Below are 19,194 nucleotides of genomic sequence, written 5' to 3' on the forward strand. Positions count from 1 at the left end.
GGGGATTCCAACAATTAGCTCTAAGTTGGGCTAAGTTGGGTTGAACACTGGCTGAGCCTGCGTGCCCTCAGCTCTCCCCCAGGCTGTCATGTACCTGTGCATCTCCTTGCAAAGAGAAGCAGACTGCCAAGTGGATGCACAAGAACCTAAATGAAGCTTGAAGGGATTGTTATTATTAAATTATTGAATTGGACCAACTCTCAAACTGGACAGAACTGAAAAAGTTGTCTTTTCCCTATTTAATGAATGGGGCTTAGTGGGATGACTATATTAATTATGGACAAAATAAGGATCGTTTTCTATATTTGAAAACCAAAGTGTGAGTTAAATTATATTTTGTCTGTGATTTAGCAGAGCCTTCATAACTATAGTTTATATAAGTGGCACAATAGATCTTTGATGTTGTGTTTTTTGATTTAGTTTAATGACTCTTTATGTTGAGGCTAATATCAATAATACTGTGGCAAACTTCTTTGGACATACAGATATTTTGGCATTTTGAATGATCTTGGATTATATTTCTGCAATGGGCTTGCTGATCATTTTGTTTTTATACCAAATTTCTCTCCAAAAAAGGGGGTTAATTTACATGGTCACTATCACCAGAGCATTTGTTTTGGTTTCATTATCTCTTTCTGTGGCACTTAATATTGTTAAGTACATTTCTAACATAATAAATGAAAAATACTCTATCGTTTTAGTTTGGACTTCTTTGATTATCAGGCTCATGGAATGTTCAAAAATTTTTATTTGCCCTTATAATGATTATGTATGTAATGTTTATTACTTTTTTAGAAAATAAAAAATTTTCTTACCCAGAAGCCCAAATGAAAATATTCATTTATTACAGAATAAACTAGTCCTTCAGATTTCATACTCAGTACCCTGTACCTGCTGAAGGACATTAAGGAGAATGACCAATAGATGGCGCTGTTCTGAAGCCTGTGGCACATGTCTCTGGGAATGCTCACACTGGGTAAGTTCCATCCATAAGCCCCAGAAAATTTCTGTCTTATGCTATATTTACTGGCTGGTGGGCATCATATTCTTATTAACAAGTTTCCTGGCCACAACCTATAAGAAAAAAGCTTTATAAAATAAACACTCTGACCTCCCACACTGAAAATCAATATTGCCAATATTGTCACGTTTCATTGTTTCAGTCACTTTTCCTCTGCTTTCACCCTCCATGAATGCGTTCCAGCAGGTTGGTTGATTAGACCTGCTCCACGGGTGTTGAGCTTGCTGCCCTTATTATACGACAGCACACTGAAAGTGAGTTACCATGTCATCTTCCAGGGTGTCACTGCTCTCCTTTGGAAGTCAGCTTCTAAGGAGCCTATAGAAAGGTTAGGAAGATGACCAAGACCTCTCCCTGATCCTACTACCTTTTCCACTTTCCACAAATAGCATGTGTCCCCACTTATCTCAGCAACCCTAAGTTTACTCTTACTGTACATTGGAAAAATAAACTTGCTGTCAGTGCTCACTGTTTGTCTCCATCTTCTTCTAGAGGTCAAAGTCTTTTGTCTAAACTGTTCTACATACGTGAGTATTAAAGTTCATTTCCTTTTTTTTTTAATACAAAATTCTAAAACAATCTGACAATGTTAAGGAAGAAATTGACAACAGAAGAAAAAGTTTTGTCTTATCAAACAAATCTATTTTAATAAGTGTATATTTCACTTTTTTTGGGGTCATATGTGTAAACATTTTACAAAGTCGAGTTGTAAAGTAGGTACAGTTTTGCAGTTTGCACTTTTTATTTACATGTCTATCATATAAACAAACTTCCAGATTAATATGTAGTTTTACATAGATGTTGTTGGTGACTTGATAAAATCAGACATGATAACTCTACATCTTTTAACAGTAATTGGTCCAGAGGTATGCACTTGACCTGGAATCAGTTCTTCTCTGTATGACATTGTAAGTGATGTTAATTCCACAGCAACCATCGTGTTACCATGAGGTCAAGTACAAATGTGGAAGACACACTGAGGATGGCAAGTATTTATTAGGCACTGCTATGTGCAGGATGAGCTGCTAAGAGTAAAATGAACATACTATAGTCCCTGCTCTTCAGGACATTTTCTACTGGGGAAAGACAAATAGTCCTAAAAGATTATAATGTAAAGCCAATGTGATGCTTCCTTTAGCACTGTTATTACTGACATATGCATGTAAATAAACTCTCCAGTGCTTCCTCAGGTTGCAGTCCTGAGTTTGAACCACTATTAGTATGCTCTATCAGGTCACCATATATCACTGGGCATCATTTCCTTATTTGTAGAATTAAAGGGTCAAACATTTTGAGTGCTAAGTCACTCTAATTATTAACCAAATCATACTTTATATTTCTCCCAGACTGAGTCATAATAGGTTTGTATGTGAACAATTGAATGAATGATTCCAAAGAGATTTTGTTGTTTTCAAGAGCACTAGAAAATAATATAAATGTTAGAATAGAACATTCAAATTATAGAAAAATGTGAAGTGCACAGCTGTTTGGCAGGCAGGAGAAAGGTGGAAATGGACAGGAGCAAATTAGAGACATTTTGCAAATTGATAAAACAAAAAAGCAGCCCCTTCTATTTTCAATTGCAAAGGTAAAAGAGACAAAGTGTTCTGGAACAGAAAAAAATTTGTGTCCGGGAATAGATATGAATTGAAGGGTGACCTGGCTGAAAATATAAGACTGTGAGGGGCACAGAGCTAATAGATCATCTTTCTCTTCATTTTGTGTTCCCTCACCTCAGCTCACAGGTCCCGGCACTGATTGGATTGGGAGTCAGAACAGACAAAGGGAAGCCTCTTTCCCTCCTGAGTTCTCCGCTCATAGATTCACTGCCCCTGTATTTCAGTCACAGATATAGAACCCAGACACAAAATGACAAGTTTATAAGCAAAGCAGAATCTGTAGTTTAACACAAACCATGGAATAATGAAATTTCCTCCTTGGAAGCCAGCCGTTGCCCTAGAGGTTAGGAAAGAAAATTTTCCTGTGTTTCCTTGTTCGGTTGGGTAGAAATACACATTGGATGTACAAACATGTCTAATATTGACTTTGACATACCATGATATCAGACCTTTGTTATTTATTGTAGAACTACCCCAAGTTGTCTGACTCTGCTTTGAAAACATTGCATTTCTCTAATTGCTTATTGGTAATTCATTAGAACTAAGAAAACAAACTAATCAAATGATCACCATAAAAGCAGACACGGAAGGAACTTTAAACTTTGATTTGAAGACAGCCTTCTATCTGTGGTTCTTCTCAAGTCAGAGTCTACTTTGTACCAAAGAATACTTCTTTGGTGGGAAGTTAGGAGTTTATGATTGAATTTTGGAAGATTTTCCTTACTGGGTGTTTTATGATGAGCCCTAATTCTCTGGTAAAGATGAAGGGTCTTTCCCTATGCAGAGCTGTTTGAATGTTTAAGCCCTTTAGGCCACATTTTGTAGACATAGTAAATGTGAGCATCTGTCATGATTGACTTAAGAGCCTTTCTTCTTGGTACAATGTTTTGGATGGTTCTTGTATTCACTAAAAAATAAAACCAACTTATTATTATTTTTATTATTTGGTACTGGGGATTGAACTCAGGGGCACTCAACCACTGAGCCACATCCCCAGCCCTGTTTTGTACTTTATTTAGACACAGGGTTTCATTGAGTTGCTTAGTGCCTCACCTTTGCTGTGACTGGCTTAGAACTAATGATACTTCTGCCTCAGCCTCCCAAGCCGCTGGGATTACAGGCATGTGCCACCATGCCCAGACCAACTTATTTTTTCTAATTGTAAAAATAATTCATGTCTGTGTAAAATTTTTAGTGTACAAAGACATAATGCTAGTATTGATAACACTTCATAATCCCATGCTTATGGTTAATTGCTATTATCAATTTGCTATACATTCCTTTATTCTTTTTTATAACTTCAGAAGAATACCTAATGTTAATTTTCAATGCTGTTTTTCAGCATATGTTAATTTTGAGTTTTCTTCATTTTATCTTATTTTCATCTCTCAATTTCTTTCCCATTTGACTTTATACCTTATTTATCTGTCCATGCCCAAATATATCTATATCTATATCTGTATTGACTTCATTCTTTCCAATGGCTGAAATTCTTTCAATTTGTTAATTTCATGACACATGTAAAATGGTTTTTGTATGTTTTTTAGAATGAAATGGGATTTATGGAAACAATGAAGGTATAAATTTTATTGAAAGAGTAGTTTACGATGTAATCTCTATTTTCTTATGGTCATTTCGGTTCTAATTTGGTTTCTGTTAGAATAGCTCGTCACAGTCAAAATGACTTACTCTTGCTGAATCCAGAGAAACATTTTCTATTTTTTTCTTACTGGACCTCTGCCTAGCTATTTGTTCCTTCCTTGTAACATTTTCCTACGTTGTGACACCTCCGTCCTCACCTGATTTCCTGCCTTCCTCGCCTCCCTGCTCTAGTGGACCCCTTCATCTTGGAGTTCCTCAAGGCTGGGACCTGGACCCTCCTCAGGGCCACACTCTTTCCTTTGCCTATCTGCTTGTTTCTGTGATTTAAGTACCACATCTGTGCTGATGATTTCGAGTTTTTAATCTCTAGTTAGATATTTCTTTTGGGCTCAGGACTCATGTCCCACTGCCTTCTTGACATTTCTCCCTTTAGAAATGCCTCACTTGTATCTTGAACTTAACAACAAAATTTAGCCTTAAAACGTCTTGGACCCACCCGCCTGTCTCTTCCTTTACTAACCCCACTCTTGCCCACAGCACCATCATCTTTCTCCTGCACTGTTGTTCTAGCATCCTCCTTGTCTTTTATATGCCACTTTGTTCTATTCTAAATACAGAAGTCAGAGTTAAAGCACAAATCAAGTCATCGTGCTGCTAAAAATCCACCAGAATCTTCCCAGTTTTACCAAGTATACTATCCAACTCCTTACATGCATGCAGGATGCTGAGTTTTCGGGTCTTTGTTTCATCTTCATCCTTGTCTGACAGTACTTTGCTCTTGGTGAAAAGAATCTCTGGAGCTCCTTTCATTCAAAGGGCCTTTGCAGTCATCTATTTACTTATTCATTCGCACAATCATCCATTCATTCAACCAATGTCAACTTAGCCCCAACTAAGAGTGCCAACCACTGGGATAATTTATGTAGGAAGATGAACAAATGTCTTTCTGGTGTGTCATTCATACCCATATTTTAAAGATAGGACCTTGGCTCCATGAGGCTTCCATATCAGCCAAGACAAAATTTCCCTGGAGGCTGTTGCTGAATGGTTGGTGGACAGACTGGGGTAAAGGTAGAATGAGGTTGTTTCGTTGTAGCAGAATGATATATTGAGATATTGATTGTGATTTTGTTCTCCGGTTTTTTTTTTTTTTTTTTTTTTTAATTTTTATTTTCCTTCTTTTCCTTCCAAGTAGCTGGGGTCTTCTGCTTACTCACCATAGAGGAGAATTATTGATGTTAGGAAGAAAAAAACGAACCATTTGTCTTTCTGGCATTTGCTCCCCTGGAAGCCTCGGCTCTTTGAGGGGGAATATGCCAGTTAAGGGTCAGGGGAGGCAGGAAAGGAAGATAGATCTGAGAGCACTAGGGATCACTGCCTTCAGCTGCACCTGTGGAGGTGGCCAGACCTCAAGAAAAACGGTTCCACAGAACGTCAGGGAAGCTGACATAGGCCCAGAATTCTCAACTGCTCACAAAGACTTCTGCAACCCAGGCAAAGCGCAGAAGCAGAGAGCTGCTGACCTCAAACTAAGTGGGCATAGAATTGGCAGTCTCATTTGTCGCTGCTGTGGATTGAAGGTAGAGGGCTCTCCTCCAATGTGCAAGTTCTTCCTGTCCTCAGAACATGTGAGGCCTTCGAATGATTCCCAGGGTGGGAGCGTAGGGCAGGCTCCAGGATCGCCTGGGGGTGGCTCTCCTAATGGGTCAGAAAGGACTCCTGCTTTAAGAACACTCATTTTAAAACAAGAAACCATTGGTTATATCCTTTCACACTTGAATTTGTGATATAACAGTTATAATTCTATATTGTGAAAAGAGTCTGTTTTATCCCAAACTGTGATGATAAAAGGCAACCTTTTATCTTCATTTTTAAGAGTTTTGCATTGGTGTGGGCACATCTTCTATTTATCTTCTGGGGATTAATAGACCCTGTGCTTCACCATCTTCTTCCTAAAGTCATTTTGGCACTAGAAAAGCAAGTGAACCTCAGCCTAATGAGCAGGGCAAAAAAAAAAAAAAAAAAAAACCCTATGGGAAACGCCAGTATTTTACAATGCAGAACTTTGGCAGAGTTTAAGAATACAAATACAATAATTACACATTCAAACCTTATCGGCTGCTGAGGTATCATCTAATAATGTCCCACAATTGGCTCCCCAGCAGGTGCACTCCAAATGTAATGATGTTCTTGAAGCTTTTCCTTACAGAATCATTTCTCAAATGTGTACAAATTGCTTTGTGCCAGCATGGAGAGCCCTCTTAGCATCTCAACTCAGATTTCAGAGGAAGACTCATTAATTAGGACTTTTTCAGACAAATTCCCTCACTGACAGGGAAAACCACCATCACATTAGTGAGATGATACTGAAATTCAAACCTCATGTGTGTGTGATCCCTTTGACACCCTTTGAAGTAGAAATTTTAATTCTGAAGTTTTTAATCCTTCACTTTTGCTGATTTTGTCTTGTGTCTCCAACTAGATGGAAAACATCTTGAGGATAGGACGATATCATGGTGTTTGATTTTGCCACCCCTACTAATTACATGCATAATTTCAGCTTGCCATAGTTCAAAATAGGTACTTGACAACATTTTCCCTGCTAGACTTTAGCTTTGCAAGAAGGAACTGCCTTATTCATCCTTCTATCTTTAGGGTCCACTGCCTGGACCATGATCGGTACTTACTAAATTTTCTGAATAAATAAATTAATTGCATTGGTCAGTTGGTTGAGTCACTGATTATCGTCCATTGAGAAGACTTACTAAAACCTCTTGAAACCTCAGAAAATGCCAAAGCAGTAGATGCTGAATACATAATATCTGCTTCTGTTTTGCAGTGAAAATAGATTTATGGTTCAGTTGAAAAATTACATTGACATTCTATATGACTCAACTATTTATACAGAACTTTTCTAAAGAGAATCAAAAGCAACATCATAGAGGATACAGTTACATTTGGAAAACTGTTTTTACCCTGATATCCTTTTGGCTCTAGTGCTAAAATTATCTGTGCTGAGACTCTACTATGGCTCTTATTTTGGCCCTGTGCTTCCAATTCTAGCCTCCAGTTGCCTTGGGCATATGGACCTGGTCTAAATCTGTACTTGAAGTTGTTGTGGGTAGGACCTACTGCCACAATGGATTGCCTTCTGAGAAAGACAAAGGAGATGGCTTTCTCACAGTAGCACTTTTGTGTCAATCTAATCCTGGTTATTTTCCTGAGGTCAACTTATTTATCTCTACTAATTGAAGCTTTATAATCTTTTAGTTAGCTGAATCAATATAGTCAACTATTTTAAAAACATTCTCCTACAGGGATATTGAAGGCTATTGAGCACGTGTTTATGTTTAGTGTGTCCAAACTTTGCAAATATTTTTGCAAAGATTTTTTTTATCAACTATCTATTTTATATCCATAATATTCATGTATTTATTTACCTTAAAAGCAGTCTTGATTAAGGAGTAAAAAACCCAAACCAACCAAAGAAATAAAACCTGGGGAGGAAGTCTTCCAAGAAGCTCATAATAGAGGTAAAGCAGCAGGTTACTCAAGTAAACCTGACTAAAGTAAATTACTTTCCCAATTATTTTTACTTTTTTATTTTATTATTTCATTTTTGTTCTTTCCCTTTAGGTTTATTAAAATATAATTGACAGAAATTGTATGTATTTCTGGTATACCATGTGATGTTTGACATATGCATACACTATGAAATGTAAAATCAAGAACAAATTAACATGTCTATCACCTCACTTTTTTGTGCATGTATGTGTGTTAAGAGTGTGTTAAGAACATTTCAGATATATTATTTTACCAATTTGCAAGCATATGATACATTGCTATTATTAACTATGGTTAACATGCAATATACAGTAGATCTCCAGAACTTATTTCACTTGTCTAGCTGAGACTTTGTACCCTTTGATCAACGTCTCCCCCACCATATTTTCTTTTTAACATATATAGAATGTGGTTAGGGATCCAGAAGTTTAGTTCCTCTGGTTGATTCCTCAGCCATGGCCTACAGAATGATGTCCCAATTTCTTATGTAAAACAACAGCAACAAAACAACTGTGTTCCTTAAGATTGGGTCCAAATCTACCTTTAGAAATCTATTTCTCATGACTTGCTCATGTACTAAACGTTTAAACCCAAATCTTTATTTTGGTAAATATGCCAACATGTCTTGGGTCATGTTATTTTCCTTTTCTATTTATTTATTTATTTATTTATTTATTTATTTATTTATTTATTTATTTATTTATTTATTTATTTTCCTTTCTCTTCTTTTTATTTCCTTATTCCTGGGTTTGTAGACAGTCTTATCTTTTCCAGTTTCTCTTTTGCTATCTGTGTCTTTTTACCTTGTTCAGTTCTTCTGATTATCTTTTTCCTTCTAATCTGTAATGCACAACTGCAGGGCATGGTGCACACCTAGTTCTTAACTAGGCATCCTGTACTTAGAAGGTTCTCAATTCATGCTTATAAGTGGATTAACTTGTTAAGCATCTGGAGTTATGTAATGTGTAGGAAGATTTCAGGGTGCTGGCTGAGCCCAAGGAACCTGAATGGAGATGATAGGGCAATTTTATACACTTCTAAATATTCAAATACCAAAGTATAGTTAGCTCTGAAATGGTGAGACACTTTCCTCATTCACCTTTAGGATAAGATATTTGGTGTTGAGTTTGGTGTCAGGATGACCTGGATTAGCCTCATGGCCTTGTGAAAATTATAGAAATATCAATCACTACATTTGCAAAATGGGAAAATAGTAGTTCCCCCTAAATGGAGTGATGGAGTTGTTGAGAGGATTCAGTGAATACGTAAAGGTTTTCACAGAGTGTAGCATCATAAACACTCAATAAATGCTAATTAGTCAAGACTTGGTTTAATGATTTGGTCTGACTTGGGGAGACAGGTATCTCTGGGGCTTCCATATCACAGTCTGAGTTTTAACTCTAGATTTCATGGATAAAACCATGAAGAGCCTCATGGACTACTCTTACCTCACTTTGGGAGGGGTATCAATCTGATGACCAACTCTGCTTTTCACTTTGATTTTAACTTTTATCACCTCTTTAGGATCAACACTCCAGGAAACAATTGCTGTCTTTCTTATTGAGCATACAAATCTCTCTAGGCTGGTACTTCTGTCTGATGGGATCATGGAACTTGGACCCTGAGCCAGTACACCTGCTTGTCCTCCAAACCCTGCTCAGAAGAACTCAGGGACACTGAGAACTCTTCCTATGGACCAAATTCTACTTCACTCAGGGGTGCTGAAAGGTGTGGATGGGTCACTTTCATGAGAAACCATTACATAACAATTATACATTTACATGAAACAACTATAGTTCTGAGGTATGATTCCTGTGGTGAATGTCTTCAATAATATTTCCTACTTTTAAGGTTATTTGTTATGCTAACTGAATGCACTTTATTATAACGTATATAAATTTTAGATAAATCATACAATTAGCATTATTCATCTTTACATTTGTATGAGATAGGCAAGTATTGTACTTACCTATTGTATTGTATTATTCATTATTTTTATTTTATTATTCATTATTTTTAGCAGATGAAACAAGTTCATAGTAGTGAGATGATTTTTTGTGTGAGGAAAACTTTTTATGAAAGGATTACAGCTATGAGTCTTCTCATTTTAAGGATCATCTAGCTACCCAAATCCCCAGTGTTAATTTTGATAAACCAGCCCTGCAACATGGACAAGAAGCTTTTACTACTTCAATGTGAAAGTATGAGACAATTCCAACTTTAAGTGACATTCACCTCTTGTACACTTAGCATTTTCATAACAATTTCTCCAAACTACAGAAAAAAACTCCTGAAATATGAATGCTTTGAATGAGTCATGTTTCACTCAAGGGAATTAAGTTATCTTTATTTCCATGGGCTGTTGAACCCAAGCATTTGATTTATTTCCTGTCATCTGTTTTGTAGATAGTATATTGAAGGATGCAAGGGGACAAGTGAATTTTCATAACACTGTGGAGCTGGAGAGAATTTTAGGGATAGGTCCCAATACATGAAGCCCCACTACATCCACAAGACACAAAGAAAAAAAGTACAATAGTGAAAAGATTGTAGAGTAGAGGGAAGGGAATAGGGTGATAGGAAGGGAGGGGAAGGTAAAGTACTGGGGACGACATCAGAACAAATTATATTCTATGCATTTATAATTGTGTCAAAATAAATTGTATTGTCATAACTAAAAAGAACTAAAAAAAAAAAAAAAAAAAAAGAAAAGAAAGAAAAAAGAAGACCCACTCTACTATTTCTGATGGTGGACTTGAATGTTCATCTTGCAGTTTCAATGATGTGTTAATTAACTTGCTAGTTGGCCTATTTAGTTTGCAAGCAGTTTGAATTATTACAAGGTTCTTTTCCTCTTTCTCTATCTTCTGACTAAAATCTGACTTTTATCTTTTTATCCAAAAACTATATAAAACGATCCAGAGCTTTTTCCACAGAGGAGCCCTTTGGTGATTGACCCCAACTCTCCTTCTAGCCCCAGGGTGTGGTGTCAGGGACAGACATTCAGTGTCATCAGCCCTTTCTCAACAGCAGTTGTCTTGGTCTTTTACTCTTCTGGTGACACTTCGTTGAGGAGCTTTAGTTTAACATTGTTTTATCCAGGCTGGAAGGAAGAGGCTGGATGTGGTCTGCATTGGGAAGAGTAAACTGTGCTTCTCAAGTCCTAAATGATAAAATTCTATTAACTTTTAATAAAGCTAGTAAATGCTATGATTCTACCAAATTCATATTTATATCACATACATCATATTATTGATTCAGACTACAATGGCAACTGAAACTCATGATTCTTTTTTCTTAACTTCTTTTCTTATAATAGGAGTAGAATATTGTTGTAAAAACTTTAGAAAAGACAGATAAGAAAACGGAAAAAAATTCATTCTTCCTTTCCTCCCAACCCTCATTATGGATCAGCATTCACTTATCAGAGAAAGCACTCGGCCTTTGGTTTTTTGAGATTGGCTTTGCTTAGCATGATATTCTCCAACTCCCGAATAGAGCAGAGGGGAGGAAGGGGAGGGAAGGGGATATGGAGGTTGGAAGATGGTACAATGAGACAGACATTATTACCTTACTATGTAAGTGTGTGATTGCACAAATGGTGTGACTGCATCATGTATACCCAGAGAAATGAAAAGCTGTGCTCCATTTGTGTACAATGAGTTGAGATACATTTCACTGTCATGTATAACCAACTAGAACAAATAATACAAAAAGAAAAAAAATTAAAAAAATTTAAAAAAAGAAAATGGAAAAAGATCACTTAGATAAATTATTTTTTTAAAATTTATTTTTATTGTAAACAAATGGGATACATGTTGTTTCTGTTTGTACATGGAGTAACAGCATACCATTTGCATGTTCATACATTTACATAGAGTAAAGATGTTTGATTAATTCTGTTACTTTTTTCCTTCCCCCCACCCCTCCCAACTTTCTTTTCCCTCTATACAGTCCCTCCTTCCTCCATTCTTGCCCCTCTCCCACCTCCCATTACGTGTCATCATCTGCTTATCAGTGAGATCATTCGCCTTTTGGATTTTTGAGATTGGCTTATCTCACTTAACATGATATTCTCCAAATTTCATCCATTTGCCTGCAAATGTCATAATTTTATTATTCTTTATAGCTGAGTAATATTCCATTGTATATATATATCACAGTTTCTTTATCCATTCATCAATTGAAGGACATCTAGGTTGGTTCCATTTAAAAATGTATGTACTAGTCACATGTAAATTATGGCTACATATTCTGAGAAATGCATAATTAGGTGATTTTGTCATTGTGTGAATGTCAGAAGATCCTTAAACTACAGCAGATACAATGTCACTAAGTGATAAAATCGTGTGGAATCATACATTATTTGTCATCAACCAACACATTATTATGTGGCACATTACTTAAAAACACACATACATATTGCTTATATGTTTTATAAAAGTGAATGATATTGGACATAATACTTTATGGTCTGCTTTTCCAACATTTTTACATCATAAAAAATATTTCCATGCTATTAAATATGAAATGACTTTATTAGTGTAATATATTCCTCTGTGTGGACATACCATGGTTTATTTAACCATTTTCTATTGATGACTAAAGTCATCAAATTTTTTTTCTGTAATAAACATGCTGTGATGAATATTTTTGTTCATGCTCATTTGCATACAGATTTGGTAAGTTCCCAGTAGGAATTTATATCAGAATATGGACAGCTCCAGAAAGTGTTGGCCAGTTTCAGTTCCTGCAGTAGCTCACTAGATCCCCTGTATCAAAAGCCTTTTCCATCTGCAGCTGTGTACTTGATGTTTCACACAAGTTTAGAATGAAGAATTAATACAAAATTTCATTATTTTAGTTTTATTCCATTGTTTTTAACTTATCAATATCTTTTTGAATCATTTTAAAACTTTGGGTACTTCATCCTGTTTTTTGTCACATACAGACTTACCAAACATGTCCTATCTACAAATTTTGGATAAAAATGTCTTTAGGATAGTGACAAGAGCTTCATCATATCTGAGTCTGTTTTTCTGTAAAGAGAGCCAGCTCAAGGATTGACATGTAGGTGGTTTGTCTGGAAGGTGACTCTAAGAATGAAGGAGCGGGAAGAATGAGGCAGAAAAGGAAGAAAAGCCATGTGATATTTAATAGTCATTGAGTGCTCTATTCTAAAGAGACTGGAGAGGTGACCAGAGTATCTCCTAGAATTGCCTGTAAGGGTGGAACTATGTAGCATATATCCACTGGTATATACAATCCCAAGAAGAAATGAAAGCTCTTCCTTTCCTCAAGAAATAGATGTCCTTAAGAAAGAGAAGTCCCCAAGAAAGAAAATGAAGGACTTATAAGGCCCACAGGCTTGGGGTAAGATGTTACAGTGAAAAGGAGCTTTCCTGCTGTGTCTAGATCAGAGAGGGTTGGAAGATGCTACTACTGTCGTGTACTACAAAACCACAAAATATTCTGCCCAGATTATGTTTAATTGGCATGCATTTCTCCATTTTTTCTATGAGGCTTTATAGGAGATTTTAATAAGTGTGTTGTAGAAATCAGACCCACAGCTGATAATCTCTGCTTCACTATCACCCTAATAGCCATAGAAATAGGGCAAGGTGAGATTTATATGACTTAGTGAACTCAGGCAGGCTCCCAAGAACAGTGTCTTTTCTAAGTGTTTATAACCAACTGTTTATTAATATGTTTTAGAGTTTTATCAGTGATTAATATCCTTAGCCTAATGCGCAGGTGTGTGAGACAAGATTCTATTCCCTATTCCCTTCACTCTAAAATGCACAATATTTTGCCTACTTCTTCCCTGGAGCATTCACTGTGAACCTTCCAGGATTATGATGGTAGTTTTTTGATATCCAAAAATGTGTTCAGTGGTTTGGTCCCTAATTTATCTCCACCTGAGATTTGAGTTTCTTTGGTTTAACCAGCTTCTCTCATTGTGGTTACTTGTTGATCTCTGTGCTTCTAAAATCTCTGATCCTCACACTGGGGAACTTGAACTCCCCTTACAAGGGCAGGTGATTTGCTGACCTAGCACCAAGTTCCTGGCATTTCAGGAAATTTGGAGATGCAACATGAAGTTCGACTTGATGGTAGTCTTGCTCTGACCTGGTAACCCAAGGTTTCATTTCCAGTCTCCTGTCTCATTTCCTTGCACTTGATTTCCTATTTTAATAATGGGTTCAGCACTTTAATTCATCAATTATTTTGGCTTTACTTTGCTTTTATCCTATTTTCCAAGAGTCATAGTCCTGCTTTGCAACCCCAGTAGTTACTGGGCCCGAAAACCTTCTGTCAGACCACCCCAAGGCTGGACTCACCACCTGATTTCATCTCCCTACATCCTTTATTTACCACAGCTACAGAAGCCACCTGTTTGTGTGAATGTTGTTAAGATGTGGTAAAGGGAAAGAGGAAGCCATTTTTGGGAAAGGGATGTTGGATGCATCAGGATAAGAGAGGAAGGATGTCGTGGGGTGTTTTTAACATTTTATGTTTCACCATCTGAGCTTGTGCTTGAGTTGATGTTGCTGAGAGGTTGGAAACTGGTTTACCATTAAAAAAAAATCACCATATTAAGGTACTTGATTGGTTATGATGATAAAATAGTGGTTGGGAGTCAAGCGTGGCTGTAGGAACTGGGAAATGTGGAGATGGTGATGGCGTACTTGACAAATACTCAGGTATATTGTTGCTGGTGTGTGTGTGTGTGTGTGTGTGTGTGTGTGTGTGTGTGTCTGGAAGATTTCCACTCATATGGAAATTACTAAACACCTAGCTAACCATGTACAACTGAAAAGTGAGCCAGTTTGTGGAGGAGTTGGTGATGCTGAATGAAGAACGGAGATAAAAACCACTTTGAATGGATTCTTTTAGGTGTAGGCAAGAGTCCTACAAGATCTAGTTTGTGCAACCAAATTCCCTGATCCTCCACTTATCCCTATAAATGGACATTGTAGGGAAAAGAGCTTTTCTGAGATACTAAAATCCCTGCTCAGTTCCTTATGTTGTTCCTGTGGCACTGGAAGCCATAACTGCTGGAGACCACCTGCCACAACTTGCTAGGTCTCCTTGATGCCATTTACCAGCCCACCTTGCTGACCTCCTCCTGCTACTGGAATCCTGCCTTCAATATCATGTAATGGCTTCCCGGATTTCTGCTAGATGGTGACCTTATTTTCTTTATGTGAAGTTTTATCCTATGTTCCTTAAGAACTATCTGTCTATTCTGATAGTCTTGAAATTAATATGGTGCTTGGATCATATATTTTCTGAGATGTTATCAATGATTTGAAAAAAGATGAGATGTTATCAATGATTTGAAAAAAGAATGATTAAATATGACTTATTTTTATAGATGTCTATATTTTTATGTCAACTAATTAAGAAATTAGGAAAAATGCTTATCAAGCTTTCTAACAGCTAATTCTTTATCAAGCTAAGTACAGCATAAGTAAAATCTTGTCACTCTTTAACACTCTCAGCAGCATCCCATCCTTCACTCTTAGGATATAGTGCATGTGGCTCAGTGCCCTCTGTAGTCCTGTGTCCCGGCAAGTCCTGCCCTATTCTTCATGGGTTGTCACTTCACATTCCTTTTACCTCATATGCTCACTTGTCATTCCCCCTTCAGTACCTCTGCTTCTTCCTTCTGTCTGGATCCTCTGCTCCCTTTCCTCTACCTGCTAATTAGCACTTAACTTTCAATATTAGTTTCCCCCTTTCTTCAGGCCAAATGACCTAGTATATCTAGTGAGTCTGAACTGAAAATACACTCCTCTGGGTTGCCTTGGCTATGTGGTCTCCATCTCCCCACTACCATGGTGAAGAAAAGCCCCAAGTAAATAGTAATTGAAGAGGAACAGCCTATAGTTTAGTGTATTAGTTAGTATTTCATTATTATTACAAAGAACCTAAGGCAGACAAACTTATAAAGACAAGAGGTTTATTTTGGTTTACAGTTCTGGAAATGCAAATGCAGGATCTAGGGCCCTTACCTGATGATGGCCTTCTTGCTGGCAAATTGCAGAGGCAGCACAAGGCATCACATGGCAAGAGAGAGAGGGTGTGCATGTCCACGTGTGGTCTCTCTCCTTTTAAAACCACCAGATTTTCATTGTGGGGCTTTCACTCCAATGACTTTATCTGATTCTAATCACTTTCTAAAGTTCCCACCTCGAAACACTGCAGTTGGACTAAGGTTCCATCTTCTTAATGCATTACATTTCAACACATGAAACCTTAGGGATACTCAAACCATCCCCATTTGCTAGCTCTATCCACAGGTATAGCCTGGGGAAGGATCTTGGAGGGGGTTGAGCAGAGGACAGATGAAATCACAAGGGAAAGAATATTTGTTGTATAAACAGGACAAAGGGATCTAACCAGACTTAGCTGTGGTCAGTCTAGACAGTAAACTGAATGTCTGTGGCCATGCTGCCTCTCATGTCTGCCCACTGGTAGGGAATCTGTCAGGAGAGGGGGAGTGGGTTAGAAATGCCACTGAGGTCTGCCTTTGACACATGGCAGACACTCCTGGAGGATTGGGGGTACTGATACCAGAGAGCACAGAATGGGAAGTCGCCCCATATGGGTTTCAAATGTCTGTTTTAAACATGTCACTGTCACTCTGCTCTTTCTGGCAGGTTCTTTCTTGGGCTCTGCTATGACCCTGGCCATGGCCCTCTCTCTCATCCCATGCCAATTTTCCCTGCTTTTTATTCTTGAAATCTGGGCACTTCACTTCCTCTTATTCCTTTTACCTTGCCAGTGAAAAGCTTAAAATTCCTCCCAATCTGGACTCCAAATGAGGACCCTACCTTTGCAAAACCAGAAAACATCTCTAATGAAAGTGTCCAAACAAAGGGGTCGTATTGTTAACTTATGCAGCCACTTGAGAAGCAATTGTGGCAATTTATTTCTAAAAACAAATTTTCTTCCCTGGGCCCACTAGAGTGTTTCTAGGGGGGGCGGTGGGTAGTATGTAGAGAGAATGGGAGGGGACTCAGTGGTATGGTAGGAAAGACCTTGGTCTCTGAATTAGAAGATATTGGTTTAAATGCTCTTTTAAATGTGACATTTGTGACCAAAGGCATGCCCTTGATTAAGCATTGGTTTCCTACCCTGGTTATAAAGTGGGAAGAGTAACTATTGTTATGAAGGTTAAAGAAGATAAGGCATGTTAAGGCAACTAAGAAGGATTGACTTAGAGTAGGTGCTCAAAAATGTAGGTTTTATTTTTTTTAAAGGTGTTTTTCATTTCTGTGATATTATTAGTCATCATTGTGGCAATGGTCTTGCCTTTTTTCTTCTTTGGCTCTTAAGGTATCTAATCACAGCTAATGCTTTGCATTATTCAGTTTTCTAAATTTTGGCAGCCTAACTACAAAGTTACATTTCCTTGTTGTCTTGATTTTTATCTAATTACTTTGGATTTGAATGTCTATTCCTATGCTCCTTAGTCTTTTGGGGTTTTCTTCACTGTCAATTGCATTTGGTAATCCTTTTCCTATTTTTCTTTTGAGATTGCTGTCTTTTTGCTTTGGATTTAGATGTTAGATTAATATCTAGAATGGATAAGGCCTTGTTAATCTTCCTCCATTCTCTGTTGGTGCTCTATTAATTTGGCCCATGTTATCCTTCGTTGAACTGAAAAGCTAAAGTTTGATGAAGTCTCGTCAGTCATTGTTTTGCTTTTTTTTTTTTTTTTTCCTGCTTTTTCAGTTTAAGAAATCCTTTCCCATCCTTAGGTTTCCTTCTATGAGCTTCTGTTTAGCTTTATAGCTTTGCCTTTTGCTTTCAGGTAACTGATCCAGTTAAAGTCCAGTTGCATGTGGTATGGGGCAATTTTCTTTTTTATCAGTCTCCTTTGTATTTCTGAAACTTTAATTAGTACACTAGTGTTCAGTACTCAACTGAACAAAGACATTGAAGTTTCTTCAGAGTTAGGGAAAATAAATGCCAAAAAATGAAATCGTGTATAAATCCTGTGGAAGATATTTCTCTCTGACTAGGGAGGAGCAACTTAGAACTGAGGGGCAGAGCCCATACTTCCCAACCCCAGCTCAAACACTGATTCATGGTGTGTGTGGAAGCTGGTGGTAGGAGGGCAAATTTAAGACAATGCTTATCCATTTGGTTGAAACTTACTCAGATATTCTCTTTTTGATTCAGTTGTATTTGAATTCGGTTATGATAGTTATAAGCTATTTAAAAAATATCTAACATCTGATATTGAACAGGCAATCAGCAATTAGAACAAATACTTTAAATATGTAATACTGTTCTGGATGGGTATTAACCATAGAAATGGTTGTTGCTGTTAAATGATAGTATATGTGAAAGGGCTTTGTGAACGAAAATTTACACAGATAGTACATATAACTAGCTTTACTTGGTCTAATAGAAATGCAGTAAAGTATTCCCTATTTTTCTATATAGTACTGATTATGGTTGCTACAATACAACTCTATGAATCAGTAGTAGAAAGAAACCAATTAATTGAAAAAAAAATTCTTTGACTTTTCTGAAAGATTCTCTTCCTGTATGTGTACCCTGAAATCAGAGAGTCAACCATCTTTAATGAATGTTACCAGTTGTCTGACCTATACACAACTTCAGAAAAGTTGGAGGGCACCTTTGTGGTTCTTGTTTGTGTTCCTGTTTTCAGCTGGATATAGCAAAACAAATTCCAGTAGGTGGAGCTCTTTCTCAATATTTGTTCGTTTTTTACTAAGGTGGGGACTAATTTCTTTTTTACGTTTCTTTTCTACAATAGCTTAGTCATAACTTAGTACAACAGCAAATGAAATTAGCAACAAATGTAGGTTATATGTTGCTTTAAAATGAGTTTTTTTCCCCCAAGATATTTAATGGAATAGCCATGGTGATCTGATCAAACACAAAACCCTTCTCCCTTTCATTATCTGCATCAAAGACCCTAAATACCTACATTGTACTATGAAGCTATGTCCAGGTCTTATATAAAATACTGCATCTTTTGATCCCAAGTATAGCAATGCATACTAATGAATTGGCTCTTATATTATATGGCCTATATTGCTGCACAACTCCTGTATATTAGCATGTTTTAAGTGTGGGCATAGAAACTGTATATGTATTTGGTCATATATATGCAGATAGCAAGAGAATTCTTTCTGATATGAATAATCCATTTAGTGTCATGTTTACAGGCCTTCTGTCAGTCTGGAATTATGTATAGGAAACAGAATTAAAGGGAAGAAGTGTATATACAGGGTCACTGTAGACACAGTAGGTTGAATTGCAAAATAGACATTGATGAAATAAAAAGTCAATTCCTGGGCTTAGTGGGATTTTTAATTTTTCAAAAAATGAGTAACATTCTGG

The 19,194-nt window shown here is 37.0% G+C and overlaps 1 long non-coding RNA gene across 4 annotated transcripts in view; it reads left to right on the forward strand.

The window, feature by feature from the left end:
- The first annotated feature begins 864 nt into the window (after window positions 1–864).
- The window catches only part of LOC306653167, a 61,407-nt gene continuing 43,077 nt past the window's right edge, over window positions 865–19,194 (forward strand). For 3 of the 4 annotated variants that reach the window (XR_013761654.1, XR_013761655.1, XR_013761656.1), the window contains exons 1-2: window positions 865–976; window positions 9,331–9,609. This is a non-coding gene — a long non-coding RNA (uncharacterized lncRNA). The remainder of the gene's footprint in view (window positions 977–9,330; window positions 9,610–19,194) is intronic. The other variant, XR_013761657.1, reaches the window with a different exon arrangement.

This window comes from Sciurus vulgaris (assembly GCF_902686455.1).
Source record: "Sciurus vulgaris genome assembly, chromosome: 2".
Taxonomy (NCBI): domain Eukaryota; kingdom Metazoa; phylum Chordata; class Mammalia; order Rodentia; family Sciuridae; genus Sciurus; species Sciurus vulgaris.